General features: G+C 51.6%; 1 protein-coding gene across 3 annotated transcripts in view; it reads right to left on the bottom strand.

The window, feature by feature from the left end:
• reck (reversion-inducing-cysteine-rich protein with kazal motifs) overlaps nucleotides 1-20,557 on the bottom strand; it is a 261,283-nt gene that overhangs the window by 205,772 nt on the left and 34,954 nt on the right. The window contains exon 1 of one of the 3 annotated variants that reach the window (XM_041190607.1): nucleotides 4,880-4,961. The exons of 1 other annotated variant lie outside the window; for it this stretch is intronic. The gene's annotated coding sequence lies outside the window, so the exon portion shown is untranslated. Of the gene's footprint in view, nucleotides 1-4,879; nucleotides 4,962-20,557 lie in introns of those variants that run through there. One more of the 3 variants, XM_041190609.1, reaches the window with a different exon arrangement.

A 20,557-nucleotide genomic window follows, 5' to 3' on the forward strand; every position in this document is an offset into this window, starting at 1 on the left:
CGGGCCGGGAGGAGGGAGGGGGAGGGAGGGCGGGTCGGGAGGAGGGAGGGGGAGGGAGGGAGGGCGGGTCGGGAGGAGGGAGGGGAGGGAGGGAGGGCGGGTCGGGAGGAGGGAGGGGGAGGGAGGGCGGGTCGGGAGGAGGGAGGAGGAGGGAGGGCGGGTCGGGAGGAGCTGGGGGGAGGGAGGGCGGGTCGGGAGGAGCTGGGGGGAGGGAGGGCGGGTCGGGAGGAGGGAGGGAGGGGGAGGGAGGGCGGGTCGGAGGAGGGAGGGAGGGGAGGGAGGGGGAGGGAGGGCGGGTCGGGAGGAGGTGGGGGGAGGGAGGGCGGGTCGGGAGGAGGGAGGGAGGGGGAGGGAGGGCGGGTCGGGAGGAGGGAGGGGGAGGGAGGGCGGGTCGGGAGGAGGGAGGGGGAGGGAGGGCGGGTCGGGAGGATGGAGGGGGAGGGAGGGCGGGTCGGGAGGAGGGAGGGGGAGGGAGGGGGAGGGAGGAGGGAGTGGGAGGGAGGGCGGGTCGTTTGGAGGGAGGGGGAGGGAGGGAGGGCGGGTCAGGGGGAGGGAGGGCGGGTCAGGAGGAGGGAGGGGGAGGGAGGGCGGGTCGGGAGGAGGGAGGGGGAGGGAGAGCAGGTCGGGGGGAGGGAGGGCGGGTCGAGAGGAGGGGGAGGGAGGGAGGGCGGGTCGAGTGGAGGGGGAGGGAGGGAGGGAGGGCAGGTCGTGAGGAGGGGGAGGGTGGGAGGGAGGGCAGGTCGTGAGGAGGGGGAGGGTGGGAGGGAGGGCAGGTCGTGAGGAGGGGGAGGGTGGGAGGGAGGGCGGGTCGTGAGGAGGGGGAGGGTGGGAGGGAGGGCGGGTCGTGAGGAGGGGGAGGGTGGGAGGGAGGCGGGTCGAGAGGAGGGGGAGGGTGGGAGGGAGGGCGGGTCGAGAGGTGAGGGAGGGTGGGAGGGAGGGAGGGCGGGTCGTGAGGAGGGGGAGGGTGGGAGGGAGGCGGGTCGAGAGGAGGGGGAGGGTGGGAGGGAGGGAGGGCGGGTCGTGAGGAGGGGGAGGGTGGGAGGGTGGGCGGGTCGTGAGGAGGGGGAGGGTGGGAGGGCGGGCCGGGAGGAGGGGGAGGAGGGGAGAGCGGGCCGGGAGGAGGGGGGGGGGGGGGGGAGGGAGGGAGGGCGGAGAGGGAGAGGGTGGGAGGGCGGAGAGGGAGAGGGAGGGAGGGCGGGCCGGGAGGTGGGGGAGGGAGAGGGAGGGAGGGCGGGGAGGGAGAGGGAGGGAGGGCGGGGAGGGAGAGGGAGGGAGGGCGGGCCGGGAGAAGGGGAGGGAGGGGGGGAGGGGGAGGGAGAGGGAGGGAGGGCGGGCCGGGAGGAGGGTGAGGGAGGAGGGGGAGGGAGGGGGAGGAGGGGGAGGGAGGGGGAGGAGGGGGAGGGAGGGAGGGCGGGCGGGAGGGAGGGAGAGGGAGGAGGGGGAGGGAGGGAGGGAGGGAGGGCGGTCCAGGAGGAGGGAGAGGGAGAGGGAGGGAAGGAGGGCGGGCCGGGAGGAGGGGTAGGGAGAGGGACGGCGGGCGGGCCGGGAGGAGGGGGAGAGAGGGAGGGCGGGCCGGGAGGAGGGGGAGGGGTGGAGAGAGGGATGGGTGGAGGGAGGGAGGGCGGGCCGGGAGGAGGGGGAGGGAGGGAGGGAGGGCGGGCCGGGAGGAGGGGGAGGGAGGGAGGGAGGGCGGGCCGGGAGGAGGGGGAGGGAGGGAGGGTGGGCGGGCCGGGAGGAGAGGGAGGGAGGGAGGGAGGGCGGGCCGGGAGGAGGGGGAGGGAAGGAGGGTGGGCGGGCCGGGAGGAGGGGGAGGGCGGGCCGGGAGGAGGGGGAGGGAGGGAGGGTGGGCGGGCCGGGGGGAGGGGGAGGGAGGGTGGGCGGGCCGGGGGGAGGGGGAGGGAGGGTGGGCGGGCGGGGGGAGGGGGAGGGAGGGTGGGCGGGCCGGGAGGAGGGGGAGGGAGAGGGGGGGAGGGAGTGAGGGCCGGGAGGAGGGGAGGGAGAGGGAGGGCGGGCCGGGAGGAGGGGGAGGGGGGTGGGCGGGTCGGGAGGAGGGGGGGGTGGGTCGGGAGGAGTGGGAGGGGGGTGGGTTGCGAGGAGGGGGAGGGCGGCGGGTCGCAAGGAGTGGGGGGTGGCGGGTCACGAGGAGGGGGGCAGGTTGCGAGGTGGGGGAGGGGGGCGGGTCTCGAGGAGGGGGAGGCGGCGGTTCGAGGGGTGGGGCATAGGCGGTTCACGAGGAGGGGGAGGGGCAGGGGGTGGTCGGCGGCTAGGGAGAGAGAGGGGCGGGCGGGCGTGCGGATGGCAGCGAGGGAGAGGGGCGGGCGGGCGGGGGCGGTTGGCGACCAGGGAGAGGGGCGGGCGGCATGGGCGGTTGGCGACTAGGGAGAGGGGCGGGCGGGCGGTTGGCGACCAGTGAGAGGGGCGGGCGGTTGGCGACCAGGGAGAGGGGCGGGCGGTGCGGGCAGTTGGCGACCAGTGAGAGGGGCGGGCGGGCGGTTGGCGACCAGGGAGAGGGGCGGGCGGTTGGCGACCAGGGAGAGGGGCGGGCGGTGCGGGCAGTTGGCGACCAGTGAGAGGGGCGGGCGGACGGTTGGCGACCAGGGAGAGGGGCGGGCGGTTGGCGACCAGGGAAAGGGGCGGTTGGCGACCAGTGAGAGGGGCGGGCGGGCGGTTGGCGACCAGGGAGAGGGGCGGGCGGTTGGCGACCAGGGAGAGGGGCGGGCGGTTGGCGACCAGGGAGAGGGGCGGTTGCCGACCAGTGAGAGGGGCGGGTGGGCGGTTGGCGACCAGGGAGAGGGGCGGGCGGGCGGGCAGTTGGCGACCAGGGAGAGGGGCGGGCAGCGTGGGCGGTTGGCGACCAGGGAGGGGGGCGGGCGGGCGGTTGGCGACCAGGGAGAGGGGCGGTTGGTGACCAGGGAGAGGGGCAGGCGGTGCGGGCGGTTGGCGACCAGGGAGAGGGGCGGGCAGCGTGGGCGGTTGGCGACCAGGGAGAGGGGCGGGCAGCGTGGGCGGTTGGCGACCAGGGAGAGGGGCGGGTGGTGCGGGCGGTTGGCGACCAGTGAGAGGGGCGGGCAGCGTGGGCGGTTGGCGACCAGGGAGAGGGGCGGGCGGGCGGTTGGCGACCAGGGAGAGGGGCGGGCAGCATGGGCGGTTGGCGACCAGGGAGAGGGGCGGTTGGCGACCAGGGAGAAGGGCGGGCGGGCGGTTGGCGACCAGTGAGAGGGGCGGGCGGGCGGTTGGTGACCAGGGAGAGGGGCGGGCAGCATGGGCGGTTGGCGACCAGGGAGAAGGGCGGGCAGGCGGTTGGCGACCAGTGAGAGGGGCGGGCGGGCGGTTGGTGACCAGGGAGAGGGGCGGGCAGCGTGGGCGGTTGGCGACCAGGGAGAGGGGCGGGCGGGGCGGTTGGCGACCAGGGAGAGGGGCGGGCAGCATGGGCGGTTGGCGACCAGGGAGAGGGGCGGTTGGCGACCAGGGAGAAGGGCGGGCGGGCGGTTGGCGACCAGTGAGAGGGGCGGGCGGGCGGTTGGTGACCAGGGAGAGGGGCGGGCGGGTGGGGGTGTTTGTGACGAGCAGTTTGGGTTTGTGACGAGGGTGTGGGGCGTGGGTGGTAACGAGTGGGGTGGGTTGGAGCTGTGACGATTGGGGGGGAGGCATTGTGACTGGTGGTAGGGGAGGGGTTCTGATTGGTGGGGAGGTAGGGGTTGTGATTGGTGGAGAGGGCAGATTACGATTGCAGGGATTTTGATTGGTGTGGTGGAGGGTCTGTGATTGGTGGGAGGGGAGGGGTTGTGATTGGTGGGAGGGGAGCGGTTGTGATTGGTGGGGAGGGAGGTGTTGTGATTGGTGTGGGGGGTTGTGGTGGGGGAGGGGTTGTGATTGGTGGGGGTGGGGTTGTGATTGGTGGGGGGGTGGGGTCGTGATTGTTGTGGGGGAGGTGTTGTAATTGGTGGTGGGAGGGCTTGTGGGTGGCGGGGGAAGGGGTTGTGATTGGTGGGGGGAGTGGTTGTGATCGGTGGGGGGCAGGGGTTGTTGTTGGTTGGCGGGAGTGGTTGGGATTGGTGGTGGGGGGGGAGAGGTTGTGATTGGGAGGGATTGTGATTGGTGGGGGTGAGGGATTGTGATTGGTGGGGGGAGGGGGTTGTGATTGGTGGGGACAGGGGTTGTGTTTGGTGGGAGGGAGGAGTTGTGATTGTTGATGGGAGAGGGTTGTGATTGGTGGGTGGAGGGGTTGTGATTAATGGGGGGGAGGGGTTGTGATTGGGAGGGGTTGTGATTGGTGGGGGGGAGGGGTTGTGATTGGTGATGGGATGAGCGGTTGTGATTGGTGGGGCGAGGAGTTGTGATTGGTGGGGGGGAGGGGTTGTGATTGGTGGGTGGTAGGGGTTGTGATTAGTGGGGGGGGAGGGGTTGTGATTGGTGGGTGGTAGGGGTTGTGATTGGTGGGGGAGGGGTTGTGATTGGTGGGTGGTAGGGGTTGTGATTAGTGGGGGGGGAGGGGTTGTGATTGGTGGGGGGGAGGGGTTGTGATTGGTGGGGGGGAGGGGTTGGCATTGGTGGCGTAGGGGTTGTGATTGGTGGGGGGAGGGGTTGTGATTGGTGGTGTGGGGAGGAGTTGTGATTGGTGGTGTGGGGAGGGGTTGTGATTGGTTGGGGGGAGGGGTTGTGATTGGTGGGGGGGAGGGGTTGTGATTGGTGGGGGGGAGGGGTTGTGATTGGGAGGGGTTGTGACTGGGGGTCTCTCTCTCTCGAGCTCAGTCTCCTTTTGCAGCCCCATCCCAGGCCTCAGGAAGCGGCGCCTGTCCGCTTGGTGCTCGAGCTTACCCTGCTTTTTATATGAATGACCCGGGTCTACAAGTCCCTCTTCCCTCTACGGGGCTCTTACCTGTTTCGTGCGGCGTGGCCAAATCCTGAATCCGCCAACAGATCCTTTCTCTCCGGCTGCAGCACAAACTTTGGGACCACACGTAACGTCATCACGTCCCTCCCACGTAAACGTCAACACGCAGCGCACGGTACATCACTGGCAGATCGCTATTATTCAGCGTCCAGGGCCCAAGATATGTGTGTACACAGGGTCCCGGGCCCAGAGGTTTGCATACCCATCAGCAATGCCTGAACCGCATCCTCCGAATTTATTGGGAGGATTATCGAGGGTTAGTGTCCTTCATCAAGCAGGTTCCGCAAGCACACAGGCAAGACTCCATCTTGTGTCCAGATGGCTGAAAACCATCATTCCCCTAAGGGTCATGTTTTCTCAACAGACCCAACGTTCCAGGGGAGGTTGAAGAAAATGCTTCAGAGACTCTGGTGCTCTCCTTGAAGCACAGCAGCATTGACCTTTATGGACTTCGAGGAGCTTGCTACCAATTGTTCAAAATGGCAAAAACTTGTCCAAGTGAGCTGCATCATGTTTTGTGTGCCAACATCTTAATGATGTGGCAGAGGAACAGCAGCAAAGGAAGCCAACTCTGCACTCTGGATCCCACTACCTCATGGTCTGCGGATCGAGAATTGGCCTGTGTCGTCACATGAAGACCACAGCAGAAGCTCACGACCCTGAGTTTAGACATCATCTTCAAATTGAGGAATGAGTGTACACCCAGATCCGGGGCCCAGAGTGTGTATGTACTCAGGACCTGTGTGCACATATGCTATGGGATCCAAGGCATCTGTCTCCACAGGATCCAGGGCTCAGAGTGTATATGTACGCTTGGTCCAGAGCGTGCGGTGAATGGACACATGGAGTAGAATTTTTGGTTTGGAACCCCCAACATTGGAGTCAAATCAGGGCCTCGACCCTGCACGATGTGGGGAACAGTCACCCAACAGTGATTCTCCCTTAGGGCCAATGGGCAAATTCACTGTCTGATTAAGGGCAGCAGTCAGGCATTCAAAACTAGAGAACCAATAGGAGGTCCTCCAGCATGGAAGGAGCTGCAGCCTGCCATTGCAGGTAACAGAGTGAGAGGATGCCTCAATTTTTGAACCCTCTCTGCAACTTTTCAGACGTTTATATTAAGAAATGGCCACAGCTGCCATGCCAGCATTGTGGAAGAAAACAGTGACTGCTGTGCCAGGCAGAGGGAAAGACTGTTTTTGAGTTAAACAGCAAGCAGAATGCTCCTGAGGACTGATTCCCTGCTTAAAGAGGCAGGACTTGTAGAGCTTTTAAGACCAAGGGCCAGAGGGTGCCTTATTACTGGAAGTCAGTTTGATGATAGGAGACTGAATGAAGGGACTTTCAAAAGGGAACACTGAATTGCCTTGGTGTGGCAGGGAGAAGAGAGCCTGTTGAATAGCTGAGACGAGTCTAGCACTTTACATACAAGGCCACGTATCTGCTGAAAGTGTGGTGTAAAATAAATGTGGCGTGGGACTTTCAGTTGCGTTGTTAATGGGGAAAGTTTAGTGAATTAGTTGCCTACCTTTATCTCTCGGGTAAATGAGTTTATTGGCCAGCTACACCACTGCTTTCTGCTCCAATTGCCAGGTGTCATCTATTTTACAAGATGCTCTTTCCAATGCTTTGCTCACCCATCTTAAAATTTATTTTCGTTTGTTCTTTATCCTCATCGCCACTTTTATGTCTTGGGTAAATGAGTTTGTTGGCCAATTGAACTCCAACTGCACGCCTTCCTATGTTCTCCCCAGTTGCTGCTTGCAGTCAACAATGGGGAGAGACCAATGTAAGAATGAACAGTGATGGTTTATTGAGACATAAGGCAGAGCACCAGATCATACACGCTCATTCAGAAACCTCCAGAACTAGACTTACAGTTCCCGGTTGCCTCTGCTGTACAGTGATTTATCAGTGCTGTCACATGATCAGTACACTTGCATTTTCTTAAAGGGACAGGGTACCTCACTTTACCACATCCCTCCCCCTTTACTTAAAAGTACAGCTAACAAGCTTAAAATGCATTAACTATTTACACAATAACTATTTACAGGTCAAGTCTCTCAGGAGGCCTTCTTTGATGGGTTCAGTGTCGTAGCCCAACAACCTTGGCTGGTGTTTCCAAGACCCCCTTTTCAGGGTCAGTTTCCCACTATGTCCCTCAGTGGATGATTTCACCATTTTCCAGGTGCGGTCACCTTCACTCCTGCTGCCCCTCCCCTCCAAGCTGAAACAGATAAAGGGCAACAAGCGCAAAGCAATACAGCGATGAGCTACATGATGTGTGAGGAGAAAGAGGAAAAGGAAAAAATTCTTTTTGTTTTTCTTTCCGAGGACTGTCAATGATTTCTCTTTTTCTTCCTGTGTGTCCTTTTCTTGGTAGTACTGACCCATACCTCTGTCTTCTCTTTAATTTCACTGCTGGCTGGACTAGACCCAGGTGTGAGCTGAATGTGAATGAGCTCAGCAGTTGGGTTTTCTAACAGCTCTTCTGAGAATTCAGGGCCTTCTAGCTTTAAAACTTCAGGGCTTTTACACAGCTGCTGCTTCAGCTCTTCCAATTCTTTCCTATTCTCTTTAATAGTTTTCTGGAGAATCTCATATCGTTGCCCCTTCTCAGCTAATTCATTCCTTAACTCGGTCACAGACAGGTTTAACTCTTCCTTTTATCTTTTTCGTGGCACAAGTTGGGAGCTGAGTGAATTTTGTTGCGCACAAAAGTCTTTTAATAGATTTTCCATTTCCTCTTGAAGGATGCTGACTTCAGCTTAAACTCTGTCCCAGTGTAACACTTCTACGGGCTTCTCCTGTTGGGTCTTTGAGTACTCATTTTTTCTGCAGCAGTACTTCTGGTTTTGAATTGGGAATTAGCGGGCCCTCAAGATTTATCTCTCCCAGCCAATTCCTTCCAAGGAGACGCAGTCCCTTCCTTGACATAACAAATAGGGATAATTGTGCAGACTGTTCCTCATACTGCACCTTGACTTGAAATACCCCTTTCACTTATTACTCACTTATACTTATTTCTTTGCCTGTGTATGTCCTCAGCTTTGTGTCCGAAACTTCTAACTTCAAAGGATGAGTTCCTTTACTCAGATATCTAAATGTATGCTCTCCAATGACAGACATCGACACTCCCATATCAACTTCCATCTTAATGGGTTGTCCGTTAACTGTAATGACTACTTGGATTGGCTCAGTTCTACCCACTTGCAGGTTATATAATGAATGGATGCCTGATTCTATTCTGGCTCTTCCACGAGGCATATTTCACGATTTTTCCTTCTGCCTTTATGGTGTTGTTTTAGCCTTTCTCTGCAGCACCAGTTTGTCCAATCTTTTTGTGTGGGGGGAGGCACATTTCCATTTTTTTCTCACTGAAAGGGCTGATGAGAAAATTTCAGAAACATGAATAAATTTAAAACAAAAAGTTGAGTATGAAGAAAAGAAAAAACTTGCTGAGCAAAAATAAAGCAGTGTGAAAGCAATGAATTGATAATATTAAAAAGAGTAATTAATGAAGGTGACTATTCGGGTGTGAGAGGGTCAGAGTGTGTGTTTCTGGCTGTCTGCCAGTCTTGGGGTGCCCACTCAAGTCTCCCATTGTGTGAATGGGTGTGAATATCTGTTGGTGTGTGGAGCTGAGGGTGAGAATCCTGAGACTGAGTAAGCCAGACACATACTCACACATACACTCTCTCTCTCTCACATTCATTCACTCTCACTCACACACACATACTGATACTCTCACATTCACTCGCTCTCTCTCACATTTGATCCCTCTTTCTCACACACCTGCTCTCTGACACACACCAGTCAACCTCTCCCCCCACCCCTCGACTCCGGGCTCCACAGCTTCTCACTGTTGGGCCCCCACAGTTTCTCCTTTCCCGTGACCCCTGCAGCCTCTCCTTCCCCCGCAGCCCCCGCAGACTCTCTCTCCTTCCCCCACGACCCCTGCAGACTCCCTCTCCTTCCCCCGCAGACTCTCTCTCCTTCCCCCACGACCCCTGCAGACTCCCTCTCCTTCCCCCGCAGACTCTCTCTCCTTCCCCCACAACCCACACAGACTCTCTCTCCTTCCCCCCACGACCCTCGCAGACTCTCTCTCCTACCCCCGCGACCCCCGCAGACTCTCTCTCCTTCCCCCACGACCCCCACAGACTCTCCTACCCCCCACGACCCTCGCAGACTCTCTCTCCTTCCCCCGCGACCCCTGCAGACTCTCTCTCCTACCCCCCGCGACCCCCGCAGACTCTCTCTCCTTCCCCCACGACCCCCACAGACTCTCTCTCCTTCCCCCCACGACCCTCGCAGACTCTCTCTCCTACCTCCTGCGACCCCCGCAGACTCTCTCTCCTACCCCCCGCGACCCCTGCAGACTCTCTCTCCTACCCCCCGCGACCCCCGCAGACACTCTCTCCTTCCCCCCACGACCCTCATAGACTCTGTCTCCTTCCCCCCACGACCCTCGCAGACTCTGTCTCCTTCCCCCCACGACCCCCGCAGACTCTCTCTCCTTCCCCAGCGACCCCCGTAGACTCTGTCTCCTTCCCCAGCGGCCCCCGCAGACTCTGTCTCCTTCCCCCCACGACCCTCGCAGACTCTCTCTCCTTCCCCCCACAACCCTCGCAGACTCTCTCTCCTTCCCCCGCAGCCCTCGCAGACTCTGTCTCCTTCCCCCCACGACCCCCGCAGACTCTCTCCTACCCCCGTGGCCCCCGCAGACTCTCTTCAGGAAACCCTAAACGATATGTTAAGTGATTGTTTGTTTTGCAGCGTGCACGATGATGCCATTCGACAATGATTATTAGCTGCAGTAAATATCAATTTTAAAAGACCATTGGAAATAGCACTTGCAATGGAAAGCACCAAGCAGGATTCAAAGGCCTTACCAAGTATACAAAATGGCACAGTTTTCCAGGAGTGGGAACAGACCACCGGACGTGGTGTGAAAACTAGGGAAGACAGTCCCTGCTGCCTGAAAATTTTAAAAACACACGGGAGACGGCTCAATATCAAATCTGAAAATGAATTGTTACCGATGTGGAAATAACCATATCCGTGAAACTTGCCATTTTAAAGAGGTGGAGTGCCATTATTGTCATGAAAGAGGGCACATACTGAAGCAACATAAAGCAAGATTGAGATAGACTCCCAGGCAGCAAATTAAACTGATCAAATTACATAATGTGGAAGAACCAGAAACCACTACTTCTGATAAAAGCAAAATACTACGGATGCTGGAAATCTGAAAGAAAAACAGACCAGACAATGCTGGAAAAACTCAGCAGGCCTGACAGCTTCTCTGTAGCTCTGAAGAAGGGTTATATCGACTCAAAATGTCAACTCTGTTTTTCTCTCCACAGATGCTGTCAGACCTGCTGAGTTTTTCCAGCATTTTCTGTTTCCCCACCACTAATTCCGATGCTTATTCTCTATTTAATGTGAAAGTAGAGAAAACAGCCAATCACTGTTACTCTGCAGGTCATTGGAAAACCTTTGATTATGGAAGTGGATACCAGTGCATCAACTACTGTAGTGGAGGAGCACACATTCAAATATTTAAACAAGGATACTCAACAATTGATTATGAAAGGGACTTCAGCCAAATTGGAAACATATACTGGTGAAGCCATACAAGGGAAAAGTATTACCACTGTACCTGTTTATTACAAGCACCAGACAGCACAGCTCCTGTGATTGTTGTGGAAGATGAAGGACCAAGCCTGATTGGCTAAAAGAAAATAAACTAAAATGGTCTGAAATTTTCCAGCTGAGAGCTGGAGGACTGCCAGAGCTGCTAGAGGAATATGACAAGGTCTTTCGAGAGGAACTGAGGAAAATCAGTGGCCTGCAGGCTAAGATCTATGTTGACTCTGAAGCAACTGCTCATTTTTTTAAAGCCAGGCCTATGTCTTATGCCCTGAGAGAGAAGGTTGACACTGAATTAAACCGTTTAGAGAAGCTGGGTATTATTCAGCCGGTTCAGTTTTCAGAATGAACAGCACCCATCCTCCTGTCTTGATACCAGATCAGACCATCCGTTTCTGTGGGGATTATAAACTAACAGTAAACAAGGCTGCCAAGTTGGACAAGAACCCTATCCCCAGCATTGACGATCTGTATGACAGATTAGCAGGGGGGTGAGAACTTACACTAAATTAGATATGAATCACTCATACCAGCAGCTGGAACTGGATGATACATCCAGAGGATTTGTAACCATAAACACACACAAAGCGTTGTATCTATACATGCGCCTGCCTTTCGATGGTTTTTCTGCCTGCGCCAAGGACAATGGAGAGCTTGCTGCAAGGACCACCTCAAGTCGTGGTCCAACTGGGTTAACAGAAGCAGAACACTTAGCCAACTTGGAAGAAGCCTTAAAACAATTCTTGGAAGCAGTGGTGTGCTTGAAAAAGGAAAAGTTTACCTTTCAGATTGTTTACTTGGGCAATTGGGTGGGTGCCCAAGGGTTACACCTGGTAGAAAAAAAAGTCAAAGCTATTAAGGAGGCAACCTCGCCTACAAATGTCTGAGAGCTCAATTCATTCTTGAGCATGATAAATTACTATGGTCAATTCCTACCCTAGGGTCCTCGTCCCTCTACACTCATTATTAAAGAAAAAACAACGTTGGTCTTGGAAGTCACCTCAAGAAGAAGCCTCCATGAAAGGTAAACAGTTCTTGCACTCTTCGAACTTGATAGTACACTACAACCCGACAAAAGAATTGGTGCTAACTTGCGACACATCCCCCTATGGTGTGGGAGCAGTATTCTCACAAGATGGACAATGGTTCAGAAAGGCCAACAGGCTATGTATCCAGAACCCTCTCTACAGCTTATTCACAAATTGAGAAAGAAGGACTATCGATTATTTTCGGAGTTAAAAAATTCCATCAGTATGTACATGGCCGACACTTTACTATAGTATCTGATCACAAACCGCTCTTGGGTCTGTTTAGCGAAGGAAAAGCTAACCCTCCCATAGCTTCTGCAAGAATTCAAAATGGGCTTTGATTTTATCAGCATATGAATGTACTTTTATGCACAGATTAGGGATGCATAGAGCCAATGTAGTTGCCCTAAGTCACCTTCCTTTGCAGGAGAGTATTGAACATGCTCCAACTCTCCAAGAGACGGTATGAGCGATGAGTTTCCTGGATTCTTTGCCAGTCTGCGCAAGACGAATAAGAAACTGGATGAACCGTAATCCAGTCTTGTCCAGAGTACAAGACCAAGTATTGAAAGGATGGTCCCAGGAACCAGTCCCCGAAGAATTGAAACCACTCTTCACTCGAAAAAATTAATTATGTAGTCAGGATGGTATCATATTATGGGGTACATGAGTTGTCATTCCTTCACAAGGAAGGGAATTGCTCTTAACTGAGTTGCATAGCACACATCCTGGAATTTCCAAAATGAAAATGCTTGCAAGGACTACATCTAGTGGCCAGGCATAGACAGTGATATAGAAAAAATGGTTAAACACTGTCTCCAGTGCCAGCATCCACAGAAGTTGCCTGTTGCAGCCCCACTGCACTCGTGGAAATGGTCGATCCTGGGTGAGACTGCATATAGATTATGTAGGTCCATTTCTAGGCACTATGATTCCACTAATAATTGATGCAAATTCCAAATGGTTAGACACATATGAAGTTAGGTTGCCAATGTCAGGTGCAACTATCGAAAGGTTACACCAAAGTTTTTCTATACATGGATTGCCAGAAGTCATTATCTCAGACAATGGTACTGCATTTACTAGCACTGAATTTCAAAGATTCATGAGCCTAAATGGTTTCAAATATGTAAAGGCAGCACCGTATCATCCGTCATCTAAAGGATTTGCTGAGAGAGCAGTACAAACTTTTAAAGTTGGAATGAAAAAATTATCAGGAGGATCATTGGAGACTAAACTTCCACGTTTCCTATTTCATTATAGAATGACCCCCCAACTACTGCAGGTTCAACATCTTCAGAATTACTTATGAAGTGCCTTCTTCATAGGAGATTAAGCCTGGTACTTCCCAGTTTGGAGAGGAACAGTCAAGGGAGTCAAAAACTGACTCATGATTTGCATAGTCGAAAGCGAGAATTTACTGTCAATGAAACAGCATTTGTATGAAACTTCGGTGGTGGATCGAGTTGGTTATCTGGTGTAATAGTTTCTGTGACCAGACCGTTGTTGTACGACATAAAAGTGGAGGACCGGATCACCCAAAAACACGTGGATCGTTTGAGAAGGGAGATGCCTCAACAAATCGATGATCCACCTGTAACCGTTGTAGAACCTGTGGTCCCCGTTGTGATTGATCAACCAAGGATATACATATCAGATGTCTCTGTCAGAGTGGATAACACTGAACTGCCTGTGCCTAAGGAGGTACCTGATGTTGCTGCAGTTCCAGAAATGAAGATTCAGTAAGAGATTCTAAAGTTGTGGAGCTATGACGTAGCAACCAGATCAGGAAACCACCTGTGAGACTGAACTCATAATTTCATAACCCGTGCATATTTTTGTAATGTCATGAATGTTCTTGTAAATAAAAATTGCAAAAAACAATTTAAAGGGGGAGTAATGTAGTAACTGTAGCTTTAAGGAATGTCGTGACTGTAGCTTTACGACTTATTGTACTGTGTAGCATCACGTGACAGTGTGAACAAATCAGCCAGAAGCACAGGGAACCTTAGGGGTGGAGTTTGTATCTCTTTGTGGCTCTTGATGGAAGCGTGTAACTGTTGCTGAAGCCCTGTAAGTAAAGTTCACTGTGTCTGGAAAATCAAGTCTATAACACTGACATTTTGAACAGTAGCTCCAGGGGCCACAATGCGGCCCAGGGGCTGGCGGTTGGATAATACCTTAAAACCTACCTCTTTTAACAAGCTTTTGGTCATCTATCTTGCTCTCTCAAAGAACAAAGAAAAGTACAGCACAGGAACAGGCCCTTCAGCCCTCCAAGCCTGTGCCGATCATATTGCCCGTCAACTAAAACATTTTGCACCTCCGGGGTCCGTATCCCTCTATTCCCATCCTATTCATGTATTTGTCAAGCTGCCTCTTAAACACCACTATCGTACCTGCTTCCGCCACCTCCTCTGGCAGCGAATTCCAGACACTCACTACCCTCTGCATAAACAACTTACCCCGCACATCTCTATAGTTTTCTCCTCTCACCTTCAATCTATGTCCCCTAGTAATTGACTCTTCCACCCTGGGAAAAAGCTTCTGACTATCTACTCTGTCCACTCATAATTTTGTAAACTTATATCAAGTCGCCCCTCAATCTCTGTCGCTTCCGTGGCTCAGTGTTAATCATATTTTTATTGATATAGCTCTTGTCAAGCACCTTGGAACATTTTTCCCTATTAAAGGTGCTACGTAAATGCAAGTAGTTGTTAAATGCATGGTTGAAAGAGTGGTGTGAAAGGCATGGGTTTCAATTTTTGGGCACAGTGCTGGGAAAGGGAAAGGAGGCAGCTGTTTCGTTGGAACAAACTCCACTTAAACTAGCCTGGGACCAATGTCCTAGGGCAGAATATTACAGAATATTGGGTTTAGGGTGGGGTGGATTACAGTTGGGGTGGGGGGTGTATTACACTTGGAGTAGGGGAGGCAGTTGCCTTGCCACCCCCAAAGCAAAATCAGTGTAGAGCTGACCCACTCCACAGGAAATCAGGGGGAAAACTCTCCGCTGGTTGGAATCATACCTAACACAAAGGGAGATCGTTGTGGCTGTCGGAGGTCCATCATCTCAGTCCCAAGACATTGCTGCAGGAATTCCTCAGGCTAGTATCGTGGACCCAACCATCTTCAACTTTATCATCAATGACCTTCCTTCCACCATAAGGTCAGAAGTGGGGATGTTCGCTGATGATTGCACAATGTTCAGCACCATTCGCGACTCCTCAGATACTGAAGCAGTCCATGTCCAAATGCAGCAAGGCCTGGACAATATCCAGCCTTGAGCTGGCAATTAGCAAGTAACATTCGCACCACGCAATTTCAGGCAATGACCATCTCCAACAAGAGAGAATCTAGCCATTGTCCCTTGACATTCAATGGCATTGCCATCGGTGAATCTCTCACTATCAACATCGATGGGGTTACCATTGACCAGAAACTGAACTGGACTAGCCATGTAAATACTGTGGTTACAAGAGCACGTCAGAGGCTAGAAATCTTGCAGCGAGTAACTCACCTCCTTTGCCTTTCCTTCACTGTCGCTGGGTCAAAATCCTAGAACTGTCTCCCTAACAGCACTGTGGGTGTACCTACACCACATGGACTGCAGAGGTTCAAAAAGGTAGCTCACCAGCACCTTCTTAAGGGCAATTAGGGATGGGCAATAAAAGCTGGCCTTGCCAGCAACACCCATCAATGAATTTTTAAAAATGCTCTCTCGCTGAAAACACGACTGGCGGGGTCATGTAAAATGCAGCCCCTAGTGAATCAAGGGTGGTAGATAGGGCTTGAAACTAATATGTGGGTGGAGATTCAGATCAGGATAAATTTATAACTTTGGAGAGTGTGATGGAATCTGAAATTTCAAAGCTTGTATTTTTTGAGACAGACCCTTATTGAAAAGGGAAACTGATCCTCCCAATTTCTGAGGAAACTAAGTCTGAAACCAAGTCTCCGGGGAGACTAAAACTGCCTGAAACCACAGAAGAAGGACAGTCACCAAAGCTCAGATGAATTTGACGATCCCAATGGTGTGGTACGGGCAGCCTAAAGAAGATGGAGATTAGAGCTAGAAGCTGAGAATAGGCAATTATACAGTTGCTGCTGCTCTTTCTGTTACTTGAAGATAACATTGATAGATCTACTCCCATCCAGACCACCGTAAGTGCAGTTGAGGAGGTTCTGCAGACGTGTGCCATTTAAGGAGAAGACCACACCTGTGGAACTCTGGTTGGTTGTGCACTGCTGTCAGCTGAGGATCAGGCTAAATCTTAGAAAAAAAGGAGTTGAAATTCTTTGTGAGGAAGAGAGAGTTTTGAAGGACTTTGTGACTGAGATTAGTGACATATATGGTATCTCAACATGGTATCCTCTGCTGAGCCAATTTGTAAGATCTGTCTTAGTTGTATCTACCATTTAATGTGTAATTTATAATTGACCTCAATTTGCCGGTTAATTTATGTTTAACATGTCGATTCTGGGTTTTAGGGTATAGGTGGTTAATCAAGATATTTGTTTAGTATTTGCTTTTTGACTCTTGTATAGTAAACATTCTTCTGTTTTCTGTTCAACCTGGGCACCCGAAACAATAACTACGCACCCCAGCCCTGCCGACCCTGCAAAGCCCTCCTTGCTGATATTTGGGGGTTTGTGCCAAAATTGACAGAGATGTCCGACATGCTAGTCAAGTAACACCATGGAACCTTGTGTCTTCATTTTTTCAGTAAATAATTGGGAATTTGAATTTCTTTTTTTAAACAAGATTAATTTACTAGTCTCGACAAATCATAACAAAAGAAAAGCCAAGACTGCAGATCAGAGCAATAATTTGGGTAAAATCTTAGGGGAGGCGGTGGCGTTGTCGTTGTGGTAATGTCACTAGACTAGCAATCCGAGGCCCAGGCTAATACCCTGGGTTCGTGGGTTCAAATCCCACCATGGCATTTAAATTCAATTAATAAACCTGGAATTAAAAAAAAAAGCCCGTCTCAGTAACGGAAGGAAATCCGCCATCCTTACCTGGTCTGTCCTACATGTGAATGCCCCCTGAAATGGCCTAGCAAGCCACTCAGTTGTATCAAACCTCTACAGAAAAGCCAATAAGGAATGAAACCAGATGGACTACCTGGCATCAACCGAGGCACCAGAAACGATAACTACACACCCAGCCCTGCCAACCCTGCAAAGCCCTCCTTGCTGACATTTGGGGGCTTGTGCCAAAATTGGCAGAAATGTCCTACATGCTAGTCAAGTAACACCCATGACATAACCATACTCATGGAAACTTACATTACAGAAAATATTCCAGACACCACCATCACAATCACTAGAAATGTCCTGTCCCACCAACAGAACAGACCCACCAGAGGTGTTGGCACAGTGGTATACAGTTGGGGGTGAGTTACCCTGGGAGTCATCAACATCAATTCCAGAGCTCTTGAATTCTCATGGCATCAGGTCAAACATGGGCAAGGAAACCTCCTAACGCTTACCACCTACTGCCCACCCTCAGCTGATGAATCCATACTCTTCCATGTTGAAGATGGTTTTGGCTGTTGGGAACACTCATCTCAGTCACAGAACATTGCATGAGGAGTTTCTTTGAGTGTCCTAAGCCCAACCATCTTCAGCTGCTTCATCAATGACCTTCCCTTCATGGTAAGGTCAGAAGTGGGGATGTTAGCTGATGATAGCACAGTTTTCAGCACCATTTACCACTCCTCAGGTACTGAAGCAGTCCGTGCCCATCTGCAAAAAGACCTGGAAAACATTCAGGCTTGGGCTGATAAGAGGCACGTAACATTCATGCCACACAAATGCCAGGCAACAACCATCTCTAACAAGAGAGAATCCAACCATCTCCCCTTGACATTCAATGGTATTACCATCACTGAATACCCCACAATCAACACCCTTTAAACCATTGTTTAAACCATTGAACAGAAACTGAACTGCACCAACCATATAAATACAACAGCAGGTCAGAGACTGGGAGAGCTGAGTAAGTCAGAGTGTGGGGCTTGGCACCTGAAAGCCACTCACCTGTCCTATACTCCTGATGACCTGTATCCTTCTAGTTTGCAGTCTTCTGATCAGAGGGGGATACACTGGTGCTGCTCGTTTTCTCAGCCATTTCCATCCACACCCGCTTGGTTGAAAAAGTTGTCCCATTCCTAAAAAGTTGTCTTCTTCCTCCTGTCCTTAGGAGAGTTTACCTCCCTGCAGCCCCTCAACTCCCTCAGCTGGACCTCCAGGCAACAGTGAGAAAGCTTGGGACCAGCCTTTCCAGGTTCCTCAGCATTCATGTGGCTGCTGCAGCCTAAAAAAATTCAATTCCTGGTGAGCTTCTCTGAAACATGTTGTGCTCCCAGTAAGCAGAAATCCTTCTGACAAAATGGTCACATCATCTCACTAGTTCCCCCCTTATTGGTTGAGAAGCAAGTAGGCGAACTTTTAATTGGTTTGTATGTAAAATAAATGCATATTCTTTTTCTTTAAAAGGGCAACAGGGGAAGAACAAAAATGTTTCTACACAATGGCAGTAAGTAAAGGCAGTTAGTATGAGAAGAGCTGCAACTTTCTCCACGTCATACTTAGCTACTGCCCTCACTAAGATGCACGTAGGAAGGATGGAAAATTTGGGTTTGGTGACAGAAGGCTTTCCAAATCAGTGGAGTTCACACCTTGCGGAGGGAGGTAACTGTGGCCATCAATAGCACCGCACTGATCTCTAAGGCTGCCCTCCAATGCTGAAAAAAGTTAAACAACCTGACCAGGGCAGCCAAGGGAAATGACCTCATTTCTCTTCGATGCACTTAATTTATATTTGTCAGATCTTCAGGCCTTGCTTTCATTCTGCTCAAGAGTTGTTCCTACAGACTGTAAGATGCACCATTAATCCCTGGTCTCTTCCTACACAGCACCCAAAAACAGTTTCTATTTTTCCCCAGATCTGTCCTTTTTTGATTTGTAACTCCTGTCATTCCCTAAAGTTCCCTCTATATTTCTCACCAAGCGTTTTGCAGAATCTTTTGTTTGGCAAGAGAAATTGACCCTCTGATGTCCACAAATCTCAGGGCACAAATTGTGGTTTCCTCCCAAAGAACAGACTCTCATGCCTCACAGTGAAGGACCACTGGTGCTTCCCCAACCCTGTTCTACTCAAGCCACACTGCCATTGCTGTCAAGGACAGAGGAGTAGGAGAGACTGCGTGTTTGTCTGGACTATTTGTTGCTTTCAGTTTCATGGTGTGTATGCAATTTCTTCATGTCCCTGGTGATGTTACAAAATGCACCTCAGTTTGCTCCTTCTTGATTATTCTAACCTCTGTTCATCTTCCTTTCCATTAGCTGAAAAAATAGTAGGAAAGTCACCAAGAAGGAGCAGGAACATGGGCAAGACTCTTCCACCTCAGCCTTGCCACTACACCCTCACCCACATCATAATTTACCATGCTCACCAGCCCAGAGATATCCACACAAGGGCAAGACAGGGTAGAGATAGTGCCTTAAGTTTTTGTTACTGCGTGAGGAACTTAGCATAAAGATGTCAAATGAGTTAGGAATGACAATGAAGTTGGAGAAGGGGAGAGGATGGTGCCTGACTGATGATACCCCTCAGCCATCCTTTGATTCATAATTTATTTGTCCATAAATACTTTCCTTCGATTAAGAATTCAACACAATAGGGTGAATGGAAATGGTACTTTGAATTTCTTTAACTGGATGACTTGGAAAAATAATTACAGTATGGGAGTTTTCTGTATTTAAAGTAATTTGATTAGCTTTTAATTGAGGACATTTTCACTGGTTTGCAAATCTTATGGGTGCTTCATTGGAAAATGCTGTTACAGTGCAAAAAATGTACATATACATGGTACTTTACTCCAAGTGATTGATCTTGGTATTCAGGCCAAGAGGTGTAATGAGAGACAACCTGATGGGAACGCAGATTTGCCACACCACTCACATCCTTCTAATGAATCTCAAATAGAAGTACTGCAATAACCATCAGGCTGTATATACATCAAAGGATATGGACTGGATGTGAGTACTTCATTAATATCGAATGAAGAGCAACCATGCAGGCATATACTAAGATTGAACAATCCCTCAAAGGGCAGTACACAACAATAGAAAAACAGAATATTTAGTGCACAGAAGGAGACCATTCAGCTGTTCACGTCTGTGTCAGACTAATCCCACTTTCCAGCTCTTGGTCTGTAGGTTATAGCCCACAGCACTTCAGCTGTGTATCCAAGTATTTATTTTTAATGCAGAGATATTTTGCCCCTACCACCCTCTCAGGCAATATGCTCCAGACTTCCACCACTCTCTGGATGAAGAAAAATCTCTATTTCCCTCTAGCCCTTCCATCACTCACTTTAAATTTATGATCCTTGGCTACTGATCTCTTTCTGCTAAGTAAAATAGGTCCTTCCCATCCACTTTATTTCCACCCCTCATAATTTTATATAACTCAATTAAAACTCCCCTCAGCCTCCTCTGTTCCAAAGAAAACAACCATGCCTATCCAATCTTTCCTCATAGCTAAAATACTCCATTCCGGGCAATATATTTGAAAGCCTTGTCTAAAGCCTCCCTCGTGTGATCACATCCTTCCTGTAATGCAGTGAACGGAATTTTATGCAGTATTCTAGCATAACCTTCCTGCTCTTACATTCTTCCTCAGCCAGGAAATGAAAATATCCTAAACAAAAACAGAAATACCTGGAAAAACTCGGCAGGTCTGGCACCATCAGCGGAGAAGAACAAAGTTGACATTTCGAGTCCTCATGACCCTTCAACAGAACTAAGTAAAAATAGAAGAGGGGTGAAATATAAGCTGGTTTAAGGTTGGGGGGGGTGGGGGGAGGGAAGTGGGGGAGGGGGTGGTTGTAGGGACAAGAAAGCAGTGATAGGAGCAGATAATCAAAAGATGTCACAGACAAAAGAACAAAGAGGTGTTGAAGGTGGT

This window comes from Carcharodon carcharias, chromosome 6, assembly GCF_017639515.1.
Source record: "Carcharodon carcharias isolate sCarCar2 chromosome 6, sCarCar2.pri, whole genome shotgun sequence".
NCBI classification, from domain to species: domain Eukaryota; kingdom Metazoa; phylum Chordata; class Chondrichthyes; order Lamniformes; family Lamnidae; genus Carcharodon; species Carcharodon carcharias.